The sequence below is a fragment of the Bemisia tabaci genome, chromosome 1 (assembly GCF_918797505.1).
Source record: "Bemisia tabaci chromosome 1, PGI_BMITA_v3".
NCBI classification, from domain to species: Eukaryota; Metazoa; Arthropoda; class Insecta; order Hemiptera; family Aleyrodidae; genus Bemisia; species Bemisia tabaci.
In genome coordinates, this window is record NC_092793.1 from 65,083,508 (window position 1) to 65,102,027 (window position 18,520).

General features: G+C 41.8%; 1 protein-coding gene across 2 annotated transcripts in view; it reads left to right on the forward strand.

Moving 5' to 3' along the window:
- LOC109034592 (uncharacterized) overlaps positions 1-18,520 on the forward strand; it is a 63,594-nt gene that overhangs the window by 33,105 nt on the left and 11,969 nt on the right. The window contains exons 2-3 of one of the 2 annotated variants that reach the window (XR_011900683.1): positions 8,943-9,350; positions 10,944-16,991. The gene's annotated coding sequence lies outside the window, so the exon portion shown is untranslated. The remainder of the gene's footprint in view (positions 1-8,942; positions 9,351-10,943; positions 16,992-18,520) is intronic. The other variant, XM_072305440.1, reaches the window with a different exon arrangement.

The window sequence follows — 18,520 nt, forward strand, 5'->3', positions numbered from 1 at the left end:
ACAAGAATCAAAATCCACGGTTCTACTACCGTGGAATCCCGTGTGACATTACTACCGTTGTAACTGTAGAATAACTGTGTTTTTATTCTCGGTGTATGGCATAGGTAAATGCGGGTCCGCCTGCAGTGCAATCCTGTCCTTTAAATAAGCGTAATTAATGTCCACTTCTGATACCGATTTAAGTGTTCTCTCATTCTCTTAAAACATTTCTCAATTCTCATTTCTCTTTAAACATTCATCCAAATGCAGAAAGAGGGGTGAATCGAATTGGGGAAGCTAAAAACATTTCCAATTTACCAAAAGTAGGTATCTGACCTGGATCTTCCGCTCCTGCCACTCCGACGTGGAATGGGAATCTGACTCCTGATCATGGGCGTAGCTAGGGGGGTCTGGGTGGGGGGGGCTGCCCCCCCCAGAAATCTCGTGCCCCCCCCCCCCCCCAGAAAAACGGGATCCTTCATTCCTCACCTTCCCCCCGCTCTCTTCACCACGAGAGGTGGTCCCATGCCCCCCCCCCCAGAGAAATTTCCTAGCTACGCCCCTGCTCCTGATAGAAACAGCCGCGACAATCATCTTAAGATTGTACTTTATCTGCCCATTTTTTAAATTTGGCGAAGGGCGCTGCAAAAAAGCTCACGCACGCATCGGTTCATTGGTGTTAGGTATATAGTTGTATTTTTGTATTTTCATTCATCAATTTTCGATTCATTCAGAACAAAGATCGGCAGATATGCGGTGAATTCAATTTCTAAAGTTGGCGGCGCCAGAATTTTAATGAATAGGTTCCGGTATAATAGAAGCAAGCTAACATTGCGCAGTTGTGTGCTACGTATGATGAAAAACCTACGATGGCGTACCTAATAATAAGTTGGATCGGTTTCTTTTAGACGGACAAAAGACCAAAAAATCATGAACCCTGGCTTTCGTTTATCACGCAGGACGCTAGGGCTCATGAGTTTTTGAACTTACGCCCGTCTAACAGAAACCGATTCAATTATGCATCAGAGAGCAATTAAAGCAAGAACGCAGTATTTCTTTCAATTTTTTGTTTGTTTGGATCAAGGGTTGTCGAACTGGCAGAATCTTACTAATTTCCGGAACTCGATCCGGCAGTTTGGCAATAACTTATTCATTACGTCGTTAACACTGTTAACTACCCCAAAGTTTAAGGACGCGAATTCTTCCCGGGTTTGCGGCCGACCCGACGTGGACATCCGTCAGAAGCACAATACTTCTAGTTTCCGGCGGTTCCAGTATAGAGGTGAGTTGCACTCGAAGCCATTCCCAAAAATTCAAGGTTCTCGAAGTCGGTCGTTTATGTGCAAATATTTGAATTATTAATGAAACTTCGATAAGCGGGCGTCGGGCGCAGGGCAGGCGGCCAGAGTCGCGGTCTCCGCACGGCACGGGTGGCTCATAGAATGACGCTTCCCTGATGTAAGGGCTTAAGTCTCCTTGAATTGAGCCCTATTGTCCATCTAACACCATGCTTTCCGCCGCTCGCTCGAAAATGGCGATACGCCCTTACGTCAGACACGCGACTGCGTTATCGTGAAACAACTACAGGCTGAGGCTGAGGATCTGTCGCCTTCAGTGTTTATGATTGAGGTCAAGTTTAAAATATCCGAGCAGGGTCAGCCGCCTTGCAACGCCGACGCGACGCGCCGTGCCGCACCGTGCGTGCTTAGGTACAACGCCGTATGAGCCTTCGGTCGCTGCCAAATTTCCTTTGTTGAAATGCGGATAATCTCGGAAAGTTGCGTGAATCCCCCCCCCCCCCCCCCTAATTGTTCCGAGAATTTTATTCACAATTTTATCGGAAGGATCTTGAAATCTTAAGGGTTTTTCATAACTTTTCTCAAAAAGAAATATTTAATCAAGGAAAAGGACCCCGCACGGTTCTTATGGAAAATTGCCCTCGGTCAAATGCGTTGAAACTTCAGTATGTTGTGCAGCATGTCATCATGAACAAAAGTTCCAATAGGCCAAACAAGATCCCATGTGCGGTTTTCGAGATATTCGCCGTTTTATGTGCGTAAACGGAGGTTTCGCGCGCTCCCGCCGGAAGCCATACCATTGTGCGGCGCCGCTCGTGCCCTTCCCTCCCAGTCACTCTCCGCTGCCCCGCCGCCCATACCTTGGCTCCTCTATCGCTCCAACTACGACGCTCACGAGGCTGCGCCCATCATTACCGGACCGCGCCCGCACGCCGTCTTCTTACGCGGCCTCTTCTTCGGCCATGTCGCCTCTTTTTCTCATCGATCCTTTCTCTAAGTCTTCAAAAACGTTTAAGAAGTCCATTTTTACTAAACATGATAATGCTAATAACAGAAATAATACAAAAAGAGAGGAAAAACAAATGATAATCCATGCGAAAGTACGTAGGAGAGTTGGAATGCTTAAGAGACGTTAAATAAAACAAACTTTTTTTTTATTTCTTCCCTCTTCCTTTCTTTCTTTTTTTTCTTCATTTTTCTCATGTGGAAGCAGTGAAAGTAACTTCTGTTGGAAGATGATGTTGATGTTTTTTCTTTTTTTTTTTCTTTTCTTTCAATAATGACGTGACGGAGGTTGAAGGTAATTAGTCGGCTGACGATGCCCAAGTAGGAATTAAGTTTGCTTTAGTCTTGACTTAGCTGAACCGCACCAATGGAGGAGGAGAGAGGGATCATTAATAACTGAACTCTAGGAAGAGAGATGTCCATTTAGGCGTAAATGGTCACATTTTAAGTCGCTCCAACTTGCAGCACCACCTTATCAGCCATCTTATTATCTGCTGATCGTATCCTCTAATCAGATCGTACATCCAAGACAAACTCCATAGAGATGATGAAAAAGAGTTGCAGGTCGACCGTAACATTCATGCGCGTACGCGGCTTTTTGTGAGTACGAGTTTTCTCCAGGTTCCATAAAAAAGACATTAAAGATGCGGCTGGAAGACCATTGCAAGAAAATCCCTAAGTAACTTTCGATGGTCGAGGGTTCTGATCGCCGATCGTAAACTCGTACTCGCAAAAAAGCCGCGTAAGCGCATGAATGTTACGATCGACCTGCAACTCTTTTTCATCATCTCTTTGGAGTTTGTCTTGGATGTACGATCTGATTAGAGGATACGATCAGCAGATAATAAGATGGCTGATAAGGTGGTGCTGCAAGTTGGAGCGACTTAAAATGTGACCATTTACGCCTAAATGGACATCTCTCTTCCTAGAGTTCAGTTATTAATGATCCCTCTCTCCTCCTCCATTGGTGCGGTTCAGCTAAGTCAAGACTAAAGCAAACTTAATTCCTACTTGGGCATCGTCAGCCGACTAATTACCTTCAACCTCCGTCACGTCATTATTGAAAGAAAGAAAAAAAAAAAAGAAAAAACATCAACATCATCTTCCAACAGAAGTTACTTTCACTGCTTCCACATGAGAAAAATGAAGAAAAAAAAGAAAGAAAGGAAGAGGGAAGAACATAAAAAAAAAGTTTGTTTTATTTAACGTCTCTTAAGCATTCCAACTCTCCTACGTACTTTCGCATGGATTATCATTTGTTTTTCCTCTCTTTTTGTATTATTTCTGTTATTAGCATTATCATGTTTAGTAAAAATGGACTTCTTAAACGTTTTTGAAGACTTAGAGAAAGGATCGATGAGAAAAAGAGGCGACATGGCCGAAGAAGAGGCTGCGTAAGAAGACGGCGTGCGGGCGCGGTCCGGTAATGATGGGCGCAGCCTCGTGAGCATCGTAGTTGGAGCGATAGAGGAGCCAAGGTATGGGCGGCGGGGCAGCGGAGAGTGACTGGGAGGGAAGGGCACGAACGGCGCCGCACAATGGTATGGCTTCCGGCGGGAGCGCGCGAAACCTCCGTTTACGCACATAAAACGGCGAATATCTCGAAAACCGCACATGGGATCTTGTTTGGCCTATTGGAACTTTTGTTCATGATGACATGCTGCACAACATACTGAAGTTTCAACGCATTTGACCGAGGGCAATTTTCCATAAGAACCGTGCGGGGTCCTTAAGCAACGCGGGCATATTTGCACGGCGTTATTCCTCGCCGCGGCAGAACTGCGCATGCGCAGGAGCGTGCACCTTTGGTTCTCTCCAAGTTGTCGAACTTTCCTATTTGAGGATTCAACCATGAGATGCACCTATGGGTTAAAGGATTGTAGTTGATGTTGTTTGATATGAACGTTTGAAAATCTTGCAGCTTGACTGAGGATTTCCGCACGATAAGAAATCTACGGGGTGCCCCCTAGCTGCTATGCACGAAGTTCAACCTTTCAAGGGGCTGTCCTTAACGCACTTCTTCGGCATTTTTGACCCCCCCCCCCTCACCCTGGTAACGCTTTTGTGACGTAGGTATCTATCTTTTAACACGTTATATAACAAAATGGTGTAACGCCCCCCCTCCCCCCGGAGCATTACGTAATTTAGAGATGACTTTTTAAGGTGCCCTCAGGAAGCTGCTCCATGCCAATAAGAAATCTCAGTTATAATTCGAAAATTTGAAAAATTCGGGATCATTCTGAGTTTTGAAATGCTGTAATAGAAGTGCGTGGTTTCATCGGGTTCAGCCATCTATGTGAGCAAATGGACAGGCACGCATGCGGACTGGCAGCACTCTCAGCACATCGCAACGTATTTCACGATTGTAAACGCAGCAAGATTTCGCGGAAGAACAAGGAGGCTTTCCTTGCCTTGTCGATTACACACCAACCCTGAACTAGAGTACTCTCGCTAATCACATACATTAGTTTATTCCTACTCCTCCGTTTCTCCTAGTCCCCTCCTTTGAGCACTAAGCCTTTGGGATGCTGCATGCAATCAGTCAAGCTGCGTGTGATGGACTTTGATGCCAAGAGGCGCAAGTATTTTGTATGATATTGCTATACTAGTCTGACTGAGTATTAGTCGTCATTAAGGGAAATTCGATTTTCACCGGGCCGACTTTCATGAGTTTTGCGGCTATCGACAGGAGAAAGTCCCTGAAAAAGCCCGTTATATTTAGATTGAGCCCCGAGGGGCTCGCGAAATGGGCCTTAAAAGGCGTGGGGTGCTCTTGGGGGTTGCGTATAGCAGTCAGGAGACGTAGCGCAACTTTGTATGTTCTGTGGCAAAAATGATCTTATTATTTCGATTCTTCAACAATGTTCCACTTAACTTAAGAGTGGGTTGCATTTTGAAAATTTCGAGTCAGCCGCTCAAGAACAAGTTCCCCCGTGATTTTGAGGGGGGCAAGGGGGGGAGGGGTGCGATCTTTGTTTTAAAAAAATGGATAAAATACTTGTCTTTGATACATAATATAAAAACAGTTTCAACCGGTACTCTTCATATCGAATATAAACGAAATTACAATTTATTGAAAGCAGCTATATTTAGATACACCGGAATTGTATAGGTCTTGCAGTCCGTCCTGCTGTTGCATTAGAGATGCATAAAGTGGTCTGCATTCGTGATCGGCAATCAATACGTTGTCGTAAAATGTTTGCTGTGGCATAGAAAATCAAGGAAAAGAGTTTTAAAATAGGTATTGACAAGAAACGACTTCATACGTGAACAATACTTACGATAAGCACAATCAGAAAATAATCATTTCTGTTAAAACTTGAAACTCTACTCAAGGAAGCAATCTTCAAGTGACGGAATTTTATTTTTAGCTCTTCTAGCAATTAATTTTTACTATTAGATAGCTAAAAAGTCAAACTATGATCATGAATGACTATTGTTATGAAATGAGAAAGGAATGACGTTGAACAAAGGCATTTTAAAGCTTTCGCCGATGAAACACACTCGCGTTTACTTTCTTATCCAGCTGTTGAAGTCTCCGAGCGGAATTTTTTTTCCTCCGTTTTTGGCACTGACATTGAGTCGTATGGAAATGATCTATTACCTAGGGGACAAATGACTCGAGCAGTTGAATTATGAAACTTCCTATTCCACAATGACGGCAGAGATTCGAAATATAAGTCTGAACTTTGCACGGGTGGGGGACAGGGGGCACAATTTACAGCGCAATACTTTATTAATATAAGCTGACCATCAGTGGCCATACACCTCAAAAGTATGCATTTTTTATTATTGGGAATAATGCCACTTGAGGGCGGGGGGGGGGTGTCTATTTGCGTGAATGACAACGTCAAGTGCAAGCAGGACGATAAGTCATACTCAGATTCCTACTTCAGTCTTTCGAATGCGTGAGAATATATAGTTTAGTACACAACTTCATGCAGCTTCTTCTACATCATCATCATCATCATTATATATATGAGCTCCGAGACTTCCTAAATTTGCGTATCTGATAACGCTTAGTTCGAGCGTTCTACCCGGCCGATTTTCGTGATTTTTGCGGCTATCGACAGGCAATTGTCTCTAGATGAGCCCGTTTTATTTTGATTTTGAAAATATAACCCAGGTTTATTTATATTACGTGGTAAATTTGCGAATTCTCCCATTTAAACAATTCAATTTTTTATATTTTGTCATGGTTCGTTTGAGCGTTCTACTGGGCCAATTTCCATGATTTTTGCGGTTATCAATAGGTGATAGTCCCTAGATGAGCCCGCTGTAATCAGAATTTGAACACAGGTCCCAGGTTTTTTTTATATTAGAGGAGACTAGAAAGCTTAGAGAGGGGGGCAAAATTTGAAATTCCCGCCAATGAACAATGGCGGGAATTTCAAATTTACCAGAAAATTGAAGTAAGCGGGAAATTTTGAATCTTGGCCTGTTAGTAGGGTAAGTGAATCGGAGGTATGCTGCTTTGCTGCACATTAGGTATCCAAAAGCGACAAAACGCTCCGTTCCGTTTCGTTTCAGTCTTGGCGTGAAGTTTGAAATAAATGCCGATTTTTTCATTCGACTCTTATTGGTCCAATTGCTCCCGGCCAGAGAAATATCGGATAAATGAGAGTCGATTATGAAAATATCTTTCCATTTTTTTGGGTCGTTCTTTTGTCGACGCGGGCCTGAGAGAACGCGAAGAGTCCTCTGGGGGTTGGGCCACGTAGCGGCCAGGGGGCATAGCCTCCTAGTATAATAAACGGTCCTACCCCCTAAAAAAATTTAGTAAATAACGAGAAAAATTATACGCACGCAGCTTAACATTTTCTGTAACACCCGACTCCTACCTCGCCCGCGGTGAAATAAATCATAAATTTTTCAATCTCATTGTTTCCTTTGAACTTTTTCCCTTTGATCGAAATGACTGAATTATGTCTAAAAAAAATCGAATTAACAATATTAGGTATAGAATGTTTTAAATGTCTAAAGGAATAAGTTCAAAGCACACTCGTTCATTTGAAAATGAAGGGACCGAGGACCGAGGACAGTTTTCGAACTAAGAGGTTTTTTTTGGATGAGCTTCTTTAATAGAGAGCGGTTCGAAAGAAAATTCAAAATAAAAATGTTTTCAAATAACCTCTACATATAATTCGAATCATAATGGCTAATTACTCTAGAATTCTAAAACACCGGACTATTTTATGTATTTGCCCTGCCCGCTTCAGCACGTTGAATTAGAGCGGTCGTTTTAAGTATACCAATCCGAAACACAGATCGTGCGATCCTGATTTCCAAAATTACAGAGCATTGGTCGTGCCATTTCAAATTACAAATCCGATTCACCTCTTGGTGGAATTCTACCTAATTCTATAAGTTTCGAATCCGCACGAGATGAGACAAATTTACGGCTTTGTTCACTAACGAGATTTGCCGATGACGACCGGCTTTTTCGTCGTATTGAAATACTACATCTAATCTTTGTTTTAATTATTATTGATGTATTTGTGTCATGCACTTATTGAGCAGCAATCAGTCACCTATAGCTCTTGATGTAAATATCAACTGATTTCAAACATAGATGTTGTCTTTCGGTGCCAAATGATTAATATGCGCAGCACGCACGGTGAGATGACGAATAAATGCTCGCAGACACATGGACAGGATGCTAGCCCCTGCTCATCGCACATGCATGAGTTAGTTATGATGTGATGTAAATGCTCATCTCGCAATTTTACTGCGTCGTAACAAACACGTGCCAAAAGTTCTATCCCAATGATTTAGTCTAATTAGCTTATACTAGCACAAAGTAACTGAATTTGCTGGCTATCATTTCAGAAACAACATGAGTACTATTAATTTCCCAATATAGATGCGTGCTGTTATAGATGAGCCAGGTATCAGTAGAGTTACTTATTTTCGTATGATGTGGTCTCGTGAGGCTGTCGCACAGTTTTTTTTTTATAAAATTAATTTTATAGTCCGTAAAAATTTAGCACACCGAACATTCTTCCGTTTTCCATTTACTAATATTTTAGCTAATGAGGAAGTGATTTCCAAAATCACCGAAACTCTAACAACTCTCTAATCGATCAGAGCACCGTATCTAGGCCGCGACTTGCATCAGCGCAATTTGGACGCTGCGCTGCCTAGGATGGAGCGCCTTCAATTGTATGTATATGCAATATGGACATCCCTTGAGTATACGAATATATGCATCAGGGCTTTAGACCGAGGCCGAGGTAGAAGCTTGTAGACGTCATACTGGCAGTGGCGGCACTATTCTCGGTTATATGTAATTGGATCCAAGAAATAACAATGGGATACTTCTTTGGTGCGTTCCACGAGGAGCCCCTTTGAACCAGCTTTAATTTGCCTACAAATAAACGGGTCTCTGACAAATCAAATCTGCGTATGGTCTGAGGAAATCAAATCGATTTTAGAGAGACACTTCTTTATAGGACTGCAAAATTAACCTTAAAGTCAAAGTCGAATTGATTCTGCTCAGCACGAGCGCCTGTAGGGCTATCTATACCTATACCTAGCTACCTATAGGGTTGTCAATGCTGACGTGATCAGTCTAACTTACTTTTCACCAGCCTAATGGCAGAGAGCAAACGAAATCTAGAGGAATGATTGTTTAATTTGTTTTGTTCTATTTGTTTTTAGGTAGAAAGTTTTTTGAACAGGAGATGGATGAATAGGACAAAATAGGAGCGACGTGATTTGCAGCGAAGCTATGATAGACAAGGCAGCAGATAACTTTTCACACACAACAGAAGCGACTGTATGTCAGACCATCCTGTTGGCACCGGTGCACGACTCAAATCAAGAATCGGACAATTTCACTGCTCGACATGGACGAGAATTCGACCCCCGTCGAAGAAACGGAGACTTTTATCTACACCATAAACAACACAGAGGAGTCGCTCATCTCCTCCATAGATCCTTATTACGATGACCATTACATCGCTGACGTTTGGGTCGGTGTCATTCTGACTCTTCTTGTGCTCAGTTGCATTGGCTGTGTCTGTTCTTGCCTCCTATACTACAAATTTCAAGAATGGAAAAGAAGCTGTAAGTATATCTTTACGGCAACTGCCGGATTTATGATTTTCTTTTCTCGCGACGGATTCATTTAGGCGCCCAATGGAGGAAGGGAGGAGGATCTTGAGGTGACCCTGAAACTAAAAAATGGATTCAGAGGAGGCGCTCCGAATGTTTTTAAAAAATTAGGGTCTTGTATCGCTGCTCCTCTGGCGTAAACGGGATATCTTAATTGGACGAATTTCTACCAAACAGACCTACGAGGAGGTGAGAAATATGGGGTGTGCTCTAGAAAGCTGCATAAGAAGCAATGTGAAAGTGGGCGTGACTCCTTTTGAAGAATTGGAAAAGCGGGATTTTACATTCTATCAAACAGACCTATGTGCCAACTGAATGCGAGATTCATGAGCCGCGGGCATGGCAAGAGAGCGTTATGGACAGGGCTCATGAGTTAAAGACAAAGCGGGAGCGGGACGACGGCGGTTCCATCTCCGTTGACGTCACTGACGCTTTTTATTCTCATTCACTCTTACGGCCAGAGAACTAACGAAACTAACGAGCACACCCCATATTCCTCACCTCCACATAGGTCTGTTTGGTAGAAATACGTCCAATTTCCAAGAGAGCCCTCTTCTATACTGCCGTGCTGAGGAAGAATACCGTATGAGCCTTCAGACGTTTCTAAATGTCCTTCGATAAATTAAAAACCGAATTTACAGGGAAAATTGTGAAAATTTTTTTACAAAATTTTCAGACAATTTCATACGCAATTTTCAGATCTAAAATATCTGAAAATTTCAAAGAAAATTGTGCATGAATGTCGTCTAAAATACATGTTCTATCGAGGGGAATTTGGCAACTCTCGAATGTTCATACGGCGTTCTTCCTTAGCACGGTAGTATACATGTAAATCCATGCAGTACTGCAGCAGATAAGTCCATTCAAAGTATAATTGCTTTAAATCATGCAAAACTCAAATTTAGTGATTTCCAAGTCAATTTTATTGTGTAGTGAATGTGTGGAGATTTTATTTATCAAGTATTGCAATCATTTATTCAATTAGGATTGACAGAAATTCTCACAGTACCGGGGGTACCGGGGGCGGCTCAGAAAGCCCCGAAATCGGGTTCTCTGAAAGATCCGACTTTTTACCGAAAAAAAGTCTCCAGCCTAAAGAAATGATTTTTCTTCCGTTGTAAGAGTAGATATTTGTAGCTGACGATAATGTCTACTGAAAAAAAATAACAAAGGTAGGTACATTTGGTTGGTTCTATGGCTTTGTAGGCAGCCTAGAAAAAAGTAGTTCACTCGGCCGCCCTACCCTCCCGGATCTTCATTGTGGTGTTTCAAAAATAATGTCCACTCCTATCTTATTTTTTAGAAGAGAAACAAGGTATCTTCATAGGTATACATAGAAAGTTTGAAAATGAGCTGCATTTGATGATGAAGTTCAAATTACACATCCAAAAGACCATAAAAGGAACATTCCGGAAGAATGAGAAAAACGCGGTTTTTGCAAAAAGTTTTTTGGAATATTGCGGTAATTTCGATACAATAAATTATTTTTGAATATACAGAGAAGAATGGATCTAGAGTTGACGGGCTCATGATTTTTGTTGACAGTGCTGGCGCAAAATCCCGAAGCTGGCGAGGGAAATGAAGGCTACGTATACGAGGTGGAATCCTTGCCGAGCTACACGGTTGTGACCGGGCTCCCGAGCTACGAGGAAGCCATGAAGCAACTTCAAGAGATCAGAACTATTCGTCGAGCCTCCCTCACCAAGCAAACCTCACAGGAGGAAACCGACGGCTCCACACCCACACAAAACGCCGAATCCGCCACTAAATCTCCCCGCAGACTCTCTTTAGCTGAAATGTTTTTAAGGAGATTGAGCAAATCGTGAGGACTACCCTCTGAGCCATGTCCATATCGCGATTCTTGCCAGAAAAAATTAAATGAAAAGTGAGTAATTGAATGCATATAAGAAAATGAAAATAAAAAAACTGTACTGAACTCGTGAATGATAATATGTATAATACTTGTACGACACTTACCTTCGTGGCGTCACAGAGTGAGAGCCTGAATATTGTCGGTGGAAGAGACCACTCCAGTGCGCCAAAATCAGATAGCGTCAGAAAATATACGTATTTTCTCTTCCGTTTTACTTTCTTGATCATTTGCCTACGATGCAGGTATAGTAGAAGAATTCTTGAAAAGGGTCGGTCCAAAAAAATTATGCCATTGGAATATGAATCGCCACCATTCTTTCACGGATCCTCAACTAAATTGACTGATTGTGAGAGCAGAAGGTAGCTCATTGTAGTTTAGGTTGCATACTTTTCAAATGAAGGAGCGATTAGCCCGATGCGATATACCACGCTGTGTTGTATTAGCGGAAGGAGATTAAGTTTCAACAAATATTGGAATGGTTTACAAGTTTTTTTTTCATCCATATGATTCATCATTACCTTGATTATTATGGGCCCAAGGAAGACATCTCTTAGTTTTTAACTGCAAATATTTATTGAAAGAGAGGGAATTGGTTCGTCAGTTTTTGACATCAAACGCACTTCGATGAACCTATTTTCTTTGAACTCCAACGGTAAACCTGTAGACTCTTAAAACACGCACATCGATCTCAAAATGCGACGTTTCATTTTTTCTGGTATCTTGGGTAGGTATTTCCTGGAAGAAAAACAATATTTCTTGAGAGAGACTGTCAAAAAAGGCCTCTTTGTGGCCATTTTCGGAAACGCAGAGATTTCATTCATATCTAGGTATCTCAGGCAAAACTCTGTGACGGTGTAATCCTTCAGTGAAAGTTTTAGCCTGGTCAAAACTTATTTTGGCAAAACAGCATTGCAGAGTTTGCATTTTTACTACTTAAAACTCCAATATTTTAAAGTTTCTTGGTGAAGAGGACAATTTGAATAAATTGATCATCTTTCTATTTTCTGGGGCACAATTTATAATTAGTCGAGGATTAAGACTATCGTTATTGACACTCCGGTCTAGCGATGAGTCAAGATACAGCATTAAAATGTATGTGCCAGGTGTAGCAGACTACCCGGTACCCGTGCGGCCGTGCCAGGCTTTTTCCTCAGTCATTTTCGGTCGGTTGTTGTCCGAGACCCGGGAGTTAAGGAAAAAAATGGATCCTAAAGGGAGGATGAGGGACCTCGAAACAATGAGAGTCCAATCCTATGGTCCATTTCCTTTTTGACTCCTCAAACATAGATCTAACATACCGAGAAAAAAAGCCTGCTAGTGGGTGGTCTGGAACATCTTGCACAGATTTTGCACCGCTGTATCGTCACTGCATATCGCTCGATCCAAGTTTAATCCAGTAGAGTAGGTACCTCTATAGACAGAGTATGGCCATTCGTATCTTTTTACTACAGGAAAACTGTTCCGCTTTTTGATTGATCAACGAGTTTTTAGGCTTCATGATGCTCTTAGGGCCGTAAATAAACAAACAAGATGGCGATCGACTCACCGTAACATCGATAAGAAGCTAAATTTGACAAACATTTCAATTATACGGCAGTAACAATTTAAACTAGCATGTCTACGAATAACACACGGAAAACACGTGAAAACATTGTTAAATCGCCTTTCACCTTTATCACAGGAGGATGTAAGAACCTCAATCTTGCTTGCTGATAACAGCCATCTTGTTTGTTTATTTACGGCCCTAAGAGCATCGTGTCAGCCTATTCGCTCGCGACCAATGAAAAACCGGAACAGAAATGGCCATACTCTGTCTATAAAGGTACTCTATAATCCAGGAGTGATATGAAAAATGAAATAATGCCACGTAAACTGGGGAAAAATGAGTTTTTTTTTTTTTTTTTTTTTTTTTTTCAGGGAGAATTGCAAAAACTTAGCATTTATAAGGGGCACATTGTTTCATTCTCTTTTTTTTAAACGACACTCCAGTAGAAGAAGACGTGACAGGCCTTGAACGCTGACAATACTTCTGTCAATATTAGCATTTCATTCAATGTTGTTGATGATAATGCGTTGATACAACTAGAGTCCCTTTATACTGAGAGTCAAGACAACCCCCCTCATGGAGTCACAAACGGGAATAAAGATTACAGAAATTGAACGTTTTTCGTAATCTTTGATCGGCTCATTCTTAAATTCCTTTCTCCGTTCCTTCTTTCACTCCGTTTGTTCCTTGTCAAACCCGAAATTCCTCGGTCCATTCCAGATTATAATCTTTGCAATTGGTGAAAATGTAATCTTTATTCCCGTTTGTGACACTGTGAAGGCCTAAAATCCGGTTAACCAATCAGAAATGGATTCGCATTGTCTTGACTCTCAGTATAAAGGGACTCTAGATACAACTATACGTACTCTATGAACGCGCGTGTTGCATATGCAACAATGGAAGGCGCGCCCAGTCACTTTTGTCCATGAAGCAGTGAATGCTGCAGCATCGCGTGGTGCGCTGCCGTTATGAGAAGCAGGTACGTGGGAAGATGTTATTTTCCAATAAAAACTTACGCACCTGCGGGCCGATTATTAAAATTGATAGATAAAGCAGACAAAGAGAACAAATAGGATACGGAGGGATCCTATTGGTAAAATTGAGTGGTTGCAATATACAAAAGAGGTGGGTAACAGACTAACTAACGGTAACCCACGAGAGACCATATAGTTATAGTCCAGCATTTTCTCGCTTAGTCAATGAGAACCACCCATTTCAACCAATAAAATCGCTCCATCGTACCTATGTCTTCTTTGTCTATCGTTTTGTCTTATATAAATTTCAACAATCAGCCCGCTGAACAGGAAAATATTTCTTTCCCGTTTCCACAAATCAGGATATTATATACCATGGCCTCGCAGAGTCGTGACAGCTCAGCTAGTCGCTGCGAGAATTGCCTTATGGCTAGGAATGATCGGAGCGCCTTCAATTTTTAGAACGCAACACGCATGTCTACAGAGCACGAATAGTCGCATCGAGACGTTATCACCGATATCATCATCCTATGCTCAATTATCATATACTAGCAGCCAACCCGCGCTTCGCGCGGCACTATTGCAGCAAATAAATTTGTATACCTCATACTAGATGCTTATCACTTTTGATTTACTAATCATATTTTATCTTTCAAGTAATTAATAGAGTAAGTATTAGAAATTCCAAATTGATGAAGTATGCATTAATTTTCCCGCAAAATGCACTCTGTTAACTCTACACAATGAGAAATATTCTGTTACTATATTAACAAATTTTAGTTTTACGCAATTTGACTACAATTTTACAAACTTTTACAACGTAACAACTTTTTAACTTAGGCAATAACTTAAGGCAATTCGCGATGGTGCAGGGTGCACATCTTCCCTTTTTTTACAAGTATTCAAAATCATCCACATGGTGCATTTCTTTGCAAAAATATTAAGAATGAATATTTCATGCAAATTACAGAACAGAGCAGACACCTTTCTACCAGCTAAATAGTTGAAGATATGCACGATCTTGGCAATGTTGACCAGGGTATATGCTGTTTGGTCGGAAAGGTCCTCAATTTTGCTACATTGCTTGATGAGCTAAGTTGTTGGACAAGCAATACCTGATCATCCCTTTTTTAGGTAGTTTCAAAATGTTGGGCACTTCAGCCACTTGGGGACATTCAGTTTCAAAATTATGTATAATCGATTGAGCTATACAACCGCCTATCATATGAGTGATTTGACGTGCATCACAAACGTCCTAGTTTATTTTTCAATTTTCAAAAATTTGGAGCTCTTATGCCTGCTCTACCCCCGATTAAGGGCAGTTGAGATCAAAATTTTCATATGGGCTGAATATGTAGACATATCAAACTCATCCTGTACTAGGTTTAGCTGCGATTTTCCAAAATTTTGACGCCTTAAGCCCCCCGGGGCAGTCTTTTTCGAAAATCATTTGTAACTTTACTTATGCAACTGCGCTCGGTACTCTAAGTCTTTGGACACGTCTCACTTACATGTTTGTGAATTTTTCGATTTTCAAAAATGTTGAGCCCTCAGTCGACCCCCCCTATTGGGGTCACTGGAGGTCAAAATTTTCAGGAACCTTTGAAGTAATGTTGTTGCTCTTGATAAACTGAACTTTTTGACATGTCACAATCATATACTATAGTCTGTCCCAGATACGAAGAGCCCTGGAAAATCAGAATAATTTGCACTATGTAGAAGCAAGGTATCGTTCGTTCTATTGTGGCCGACTAATCACCGAGCCAACCCCGCACCGTACAGAGGGTTGGTTATGAGCTCTGCGGCGCGTTGGCGTCTTACGCCGGGAATCCGCTCCTGGGCCTCGGGGAAAACCATCGCGGAAAGATGCGAAGGGAGTATGCGTTGCCTCAAGGTGGCTTGCGACCCTCTGTGCGACGCATGTGAGAGGCGACGAGATGACAGGTGACGAGGGTCGAGGCACCCCAACCCGCCAAATAGTGCTAATTACTCTGATTTTCCAGGGCTCTTCGTATCTGGGACAGACTATAACAAAGTATTGTTGTGACTTTCCAAAATGTAGGCCCTTTAGCCACTTGGGAGTAATGAATTTTGAAAATTGTTTTTAAAAGCCTACCCTTTTTAATAGTGATGTGTACTCGGAGTAGTTGGACGCGCCTCCTTTACATGTTTGTGAATTTTTCGATTTTCAAATATGTTGAGCCCTTAGCCCCCCACCCCCGGATTAGGGACACTGGAGTTCAAAATTTTCAGAAACCCTGTTGGCCATACGAAAGCCGTTGTTGGACTGAATTTTTAGATATGTCACACTTATATTGTAGGTTTAGCTGTGGTTTGTCAAAATGTCTAGCTTTTAAGCTCCTTGGGAGTAAGTAATTCATTCCAAAAATTATGTATAATCTCGTAAACCACTGGAAATCGCTCAGTAGGTACCATGAGTTAATTACATGCCTTACATCGGCACTTCATTATATTTTCATTTCACAAAATTTTTAGACCTTACGGAACCACTCCCCCCCCCCCCCCCCCCGCTTGCCAGTGCGCAAAAAATATTTTGAAGGGCCAATGTAAGCATTTGAAAGAACACGGGAATTGAGACCAAGACCACCTAATTTTGCGTAACTGGTGACGCTTAGTTCCAGCGTTCTACCGGGCCGATTTTATGATTTTTGCGGCTATCGACGGGCAATTGTCTCTAGATAAGCCAACTCTTTTCAGATTTTCAAAATATGGCTCAGGTTTTTTTATATTACGTGCGGTAAAGTTGCGAATTCTCCCATTTAAACAGTGTAAATTTATACTTTTTCTCATAGTTCGTTTGAGCGTTCTACCGGACCGATTTCTATGATTTTTGCGTAAATCGACAGGTAATAGGCCCCTAGATGAGCCCGCTCTAATCAGATTTTAGAAATAGAGCCCAGGTTTTTTTAAAATCACGTTATAAAATTGAGTGAATTTACAGAATGCTCCGGGACCGCTACCGCTATGCGCGGGAGGATGCGCAGTGGTCGAGGAGGTTGCGCAGTAGCTGAGTAGCCTGCGCATCAGCTCTATACTCATATACACAAGATTCACTCCAATCATAGAGAAAAAAAAGGAGGTGTTTGCATTTCGGGCATCTTAGAATTTTTTGATGATTTGATGACGTACGTCAGTACAGCGACGTTTAGCGTGAAGGGGACAACGCTGTACCGACCTACGTCATCAAATCATCAAAAAAATCCAAGATGCCCGAAATGCAAACACCTCTTTTTTTTTCTCTATGCACTCTAATTATCTTAATTCGAGCGGTGGCCGAGTCGTCTAAGACGCCGGATGCGTTCACGTTGATCACGGTTTGGGTTCGATCCCTGACTCCTAATTATTACCTGATAATTATTGTTCGTTGTTTTATTGCAATATTCCATCAAGCAGTCATTCCAAAACGCGTCTTATTGACTTCAAAAAAAATTTTTTTTTCTTTATTCATCAAAACCAAAAATTATTTCATTCTAAAAGTAAAGTATACCTCATATCGTAATTTTTTAGGGGAAAAATAAAACTAACACTGATAGAAGGGTAAAAATAGGGCCGCGAAGCGGCCCATTGATGGCGCGGAGCGCCTTCAGGGGGTTGGGCCGCGTAGCGGCCAGGGGGCGTGGCCCCCTAGTATGTACTGAAGGGTTAAGGAAAAAATGTTATGAACATCTAAGTGTTGCCATATTTCCTCCGATTAAATACGAATTTCCTGGGAAACTTATTAGCTGTTGTTTTTCAATTTTTAGATAGTTTCCTATGTAATTTAATCTGATATTTCTGAAAATTTTACGGAAATTTGTTCCTGACTTTCCTCCAAAATAACTTTTCATCAGAAACGTATTGGCAACCGTATCTGCAAACGGCGTTTTTTCGCCGCGGCAATACTGGCTTCGGCGGCAGCCAAGCCTGGCGCGGCGCGGGTGGTGTGGAGCACCTCGTATAAGCACAATGCTGAATCACGACTGATGATTCAAAGATAGTAGAGTACCTATATTGAGAGAGTATGGCCTCTTTTTGGGCCGTAGTATCTTGATTTATTTTGCGAGGAAAGTTCCGTACCTTTGATGGATGCTTGCCATTCCTAATATGTTAGCGCGCCTTCAATTTCGTATGGTACTGTGCAATACTTCTGGTGTGAAATAGTTGCTTCAAGCGCCGTGGCACGCTGCGGCTCGGCGGGCGGGCGGTCAGCGCGAAACGCGCATTAGCGCCTACAAACCTAACAGGGATACTTCACGCATTGCGCAATGCGTGAAGTATCCCTGTTAGGTTTGTAGGCGCCAGTGCGTCGCCGCTCCGCTTTGTGTTAGGCTCTAGTATTTAATCTGGCGGAGTCAGCATTTTTCAACTCATGATTTTGAAATGTTTGCAACGCTCTGTATGGATTATTCTCATTTTAATTGATTAAAAAATATGTATTAAAGGAAAATATAATGTGTGGTTTGTAAATATTAAGGTGGTTCCGTATTAAACTTAATGATTTTCAAAGCACACGAATTTCTACACAATTTCTTATAGCCTTTCATAGCAGATGGCGATAAGGTGTATAATCCAGCGATAGGAACTATAGCCGCCTTCATAATTTTTTATCGCTTCGTATAGCCCGACTCTATGATTTTCTCCGCTTTCTACAGCCAGCTATATGATTTTCTCTCGCCTCCTATAGCCGGCTATAAGAATTCTTATAGTATTTTGAAACGCAGCTCCTATC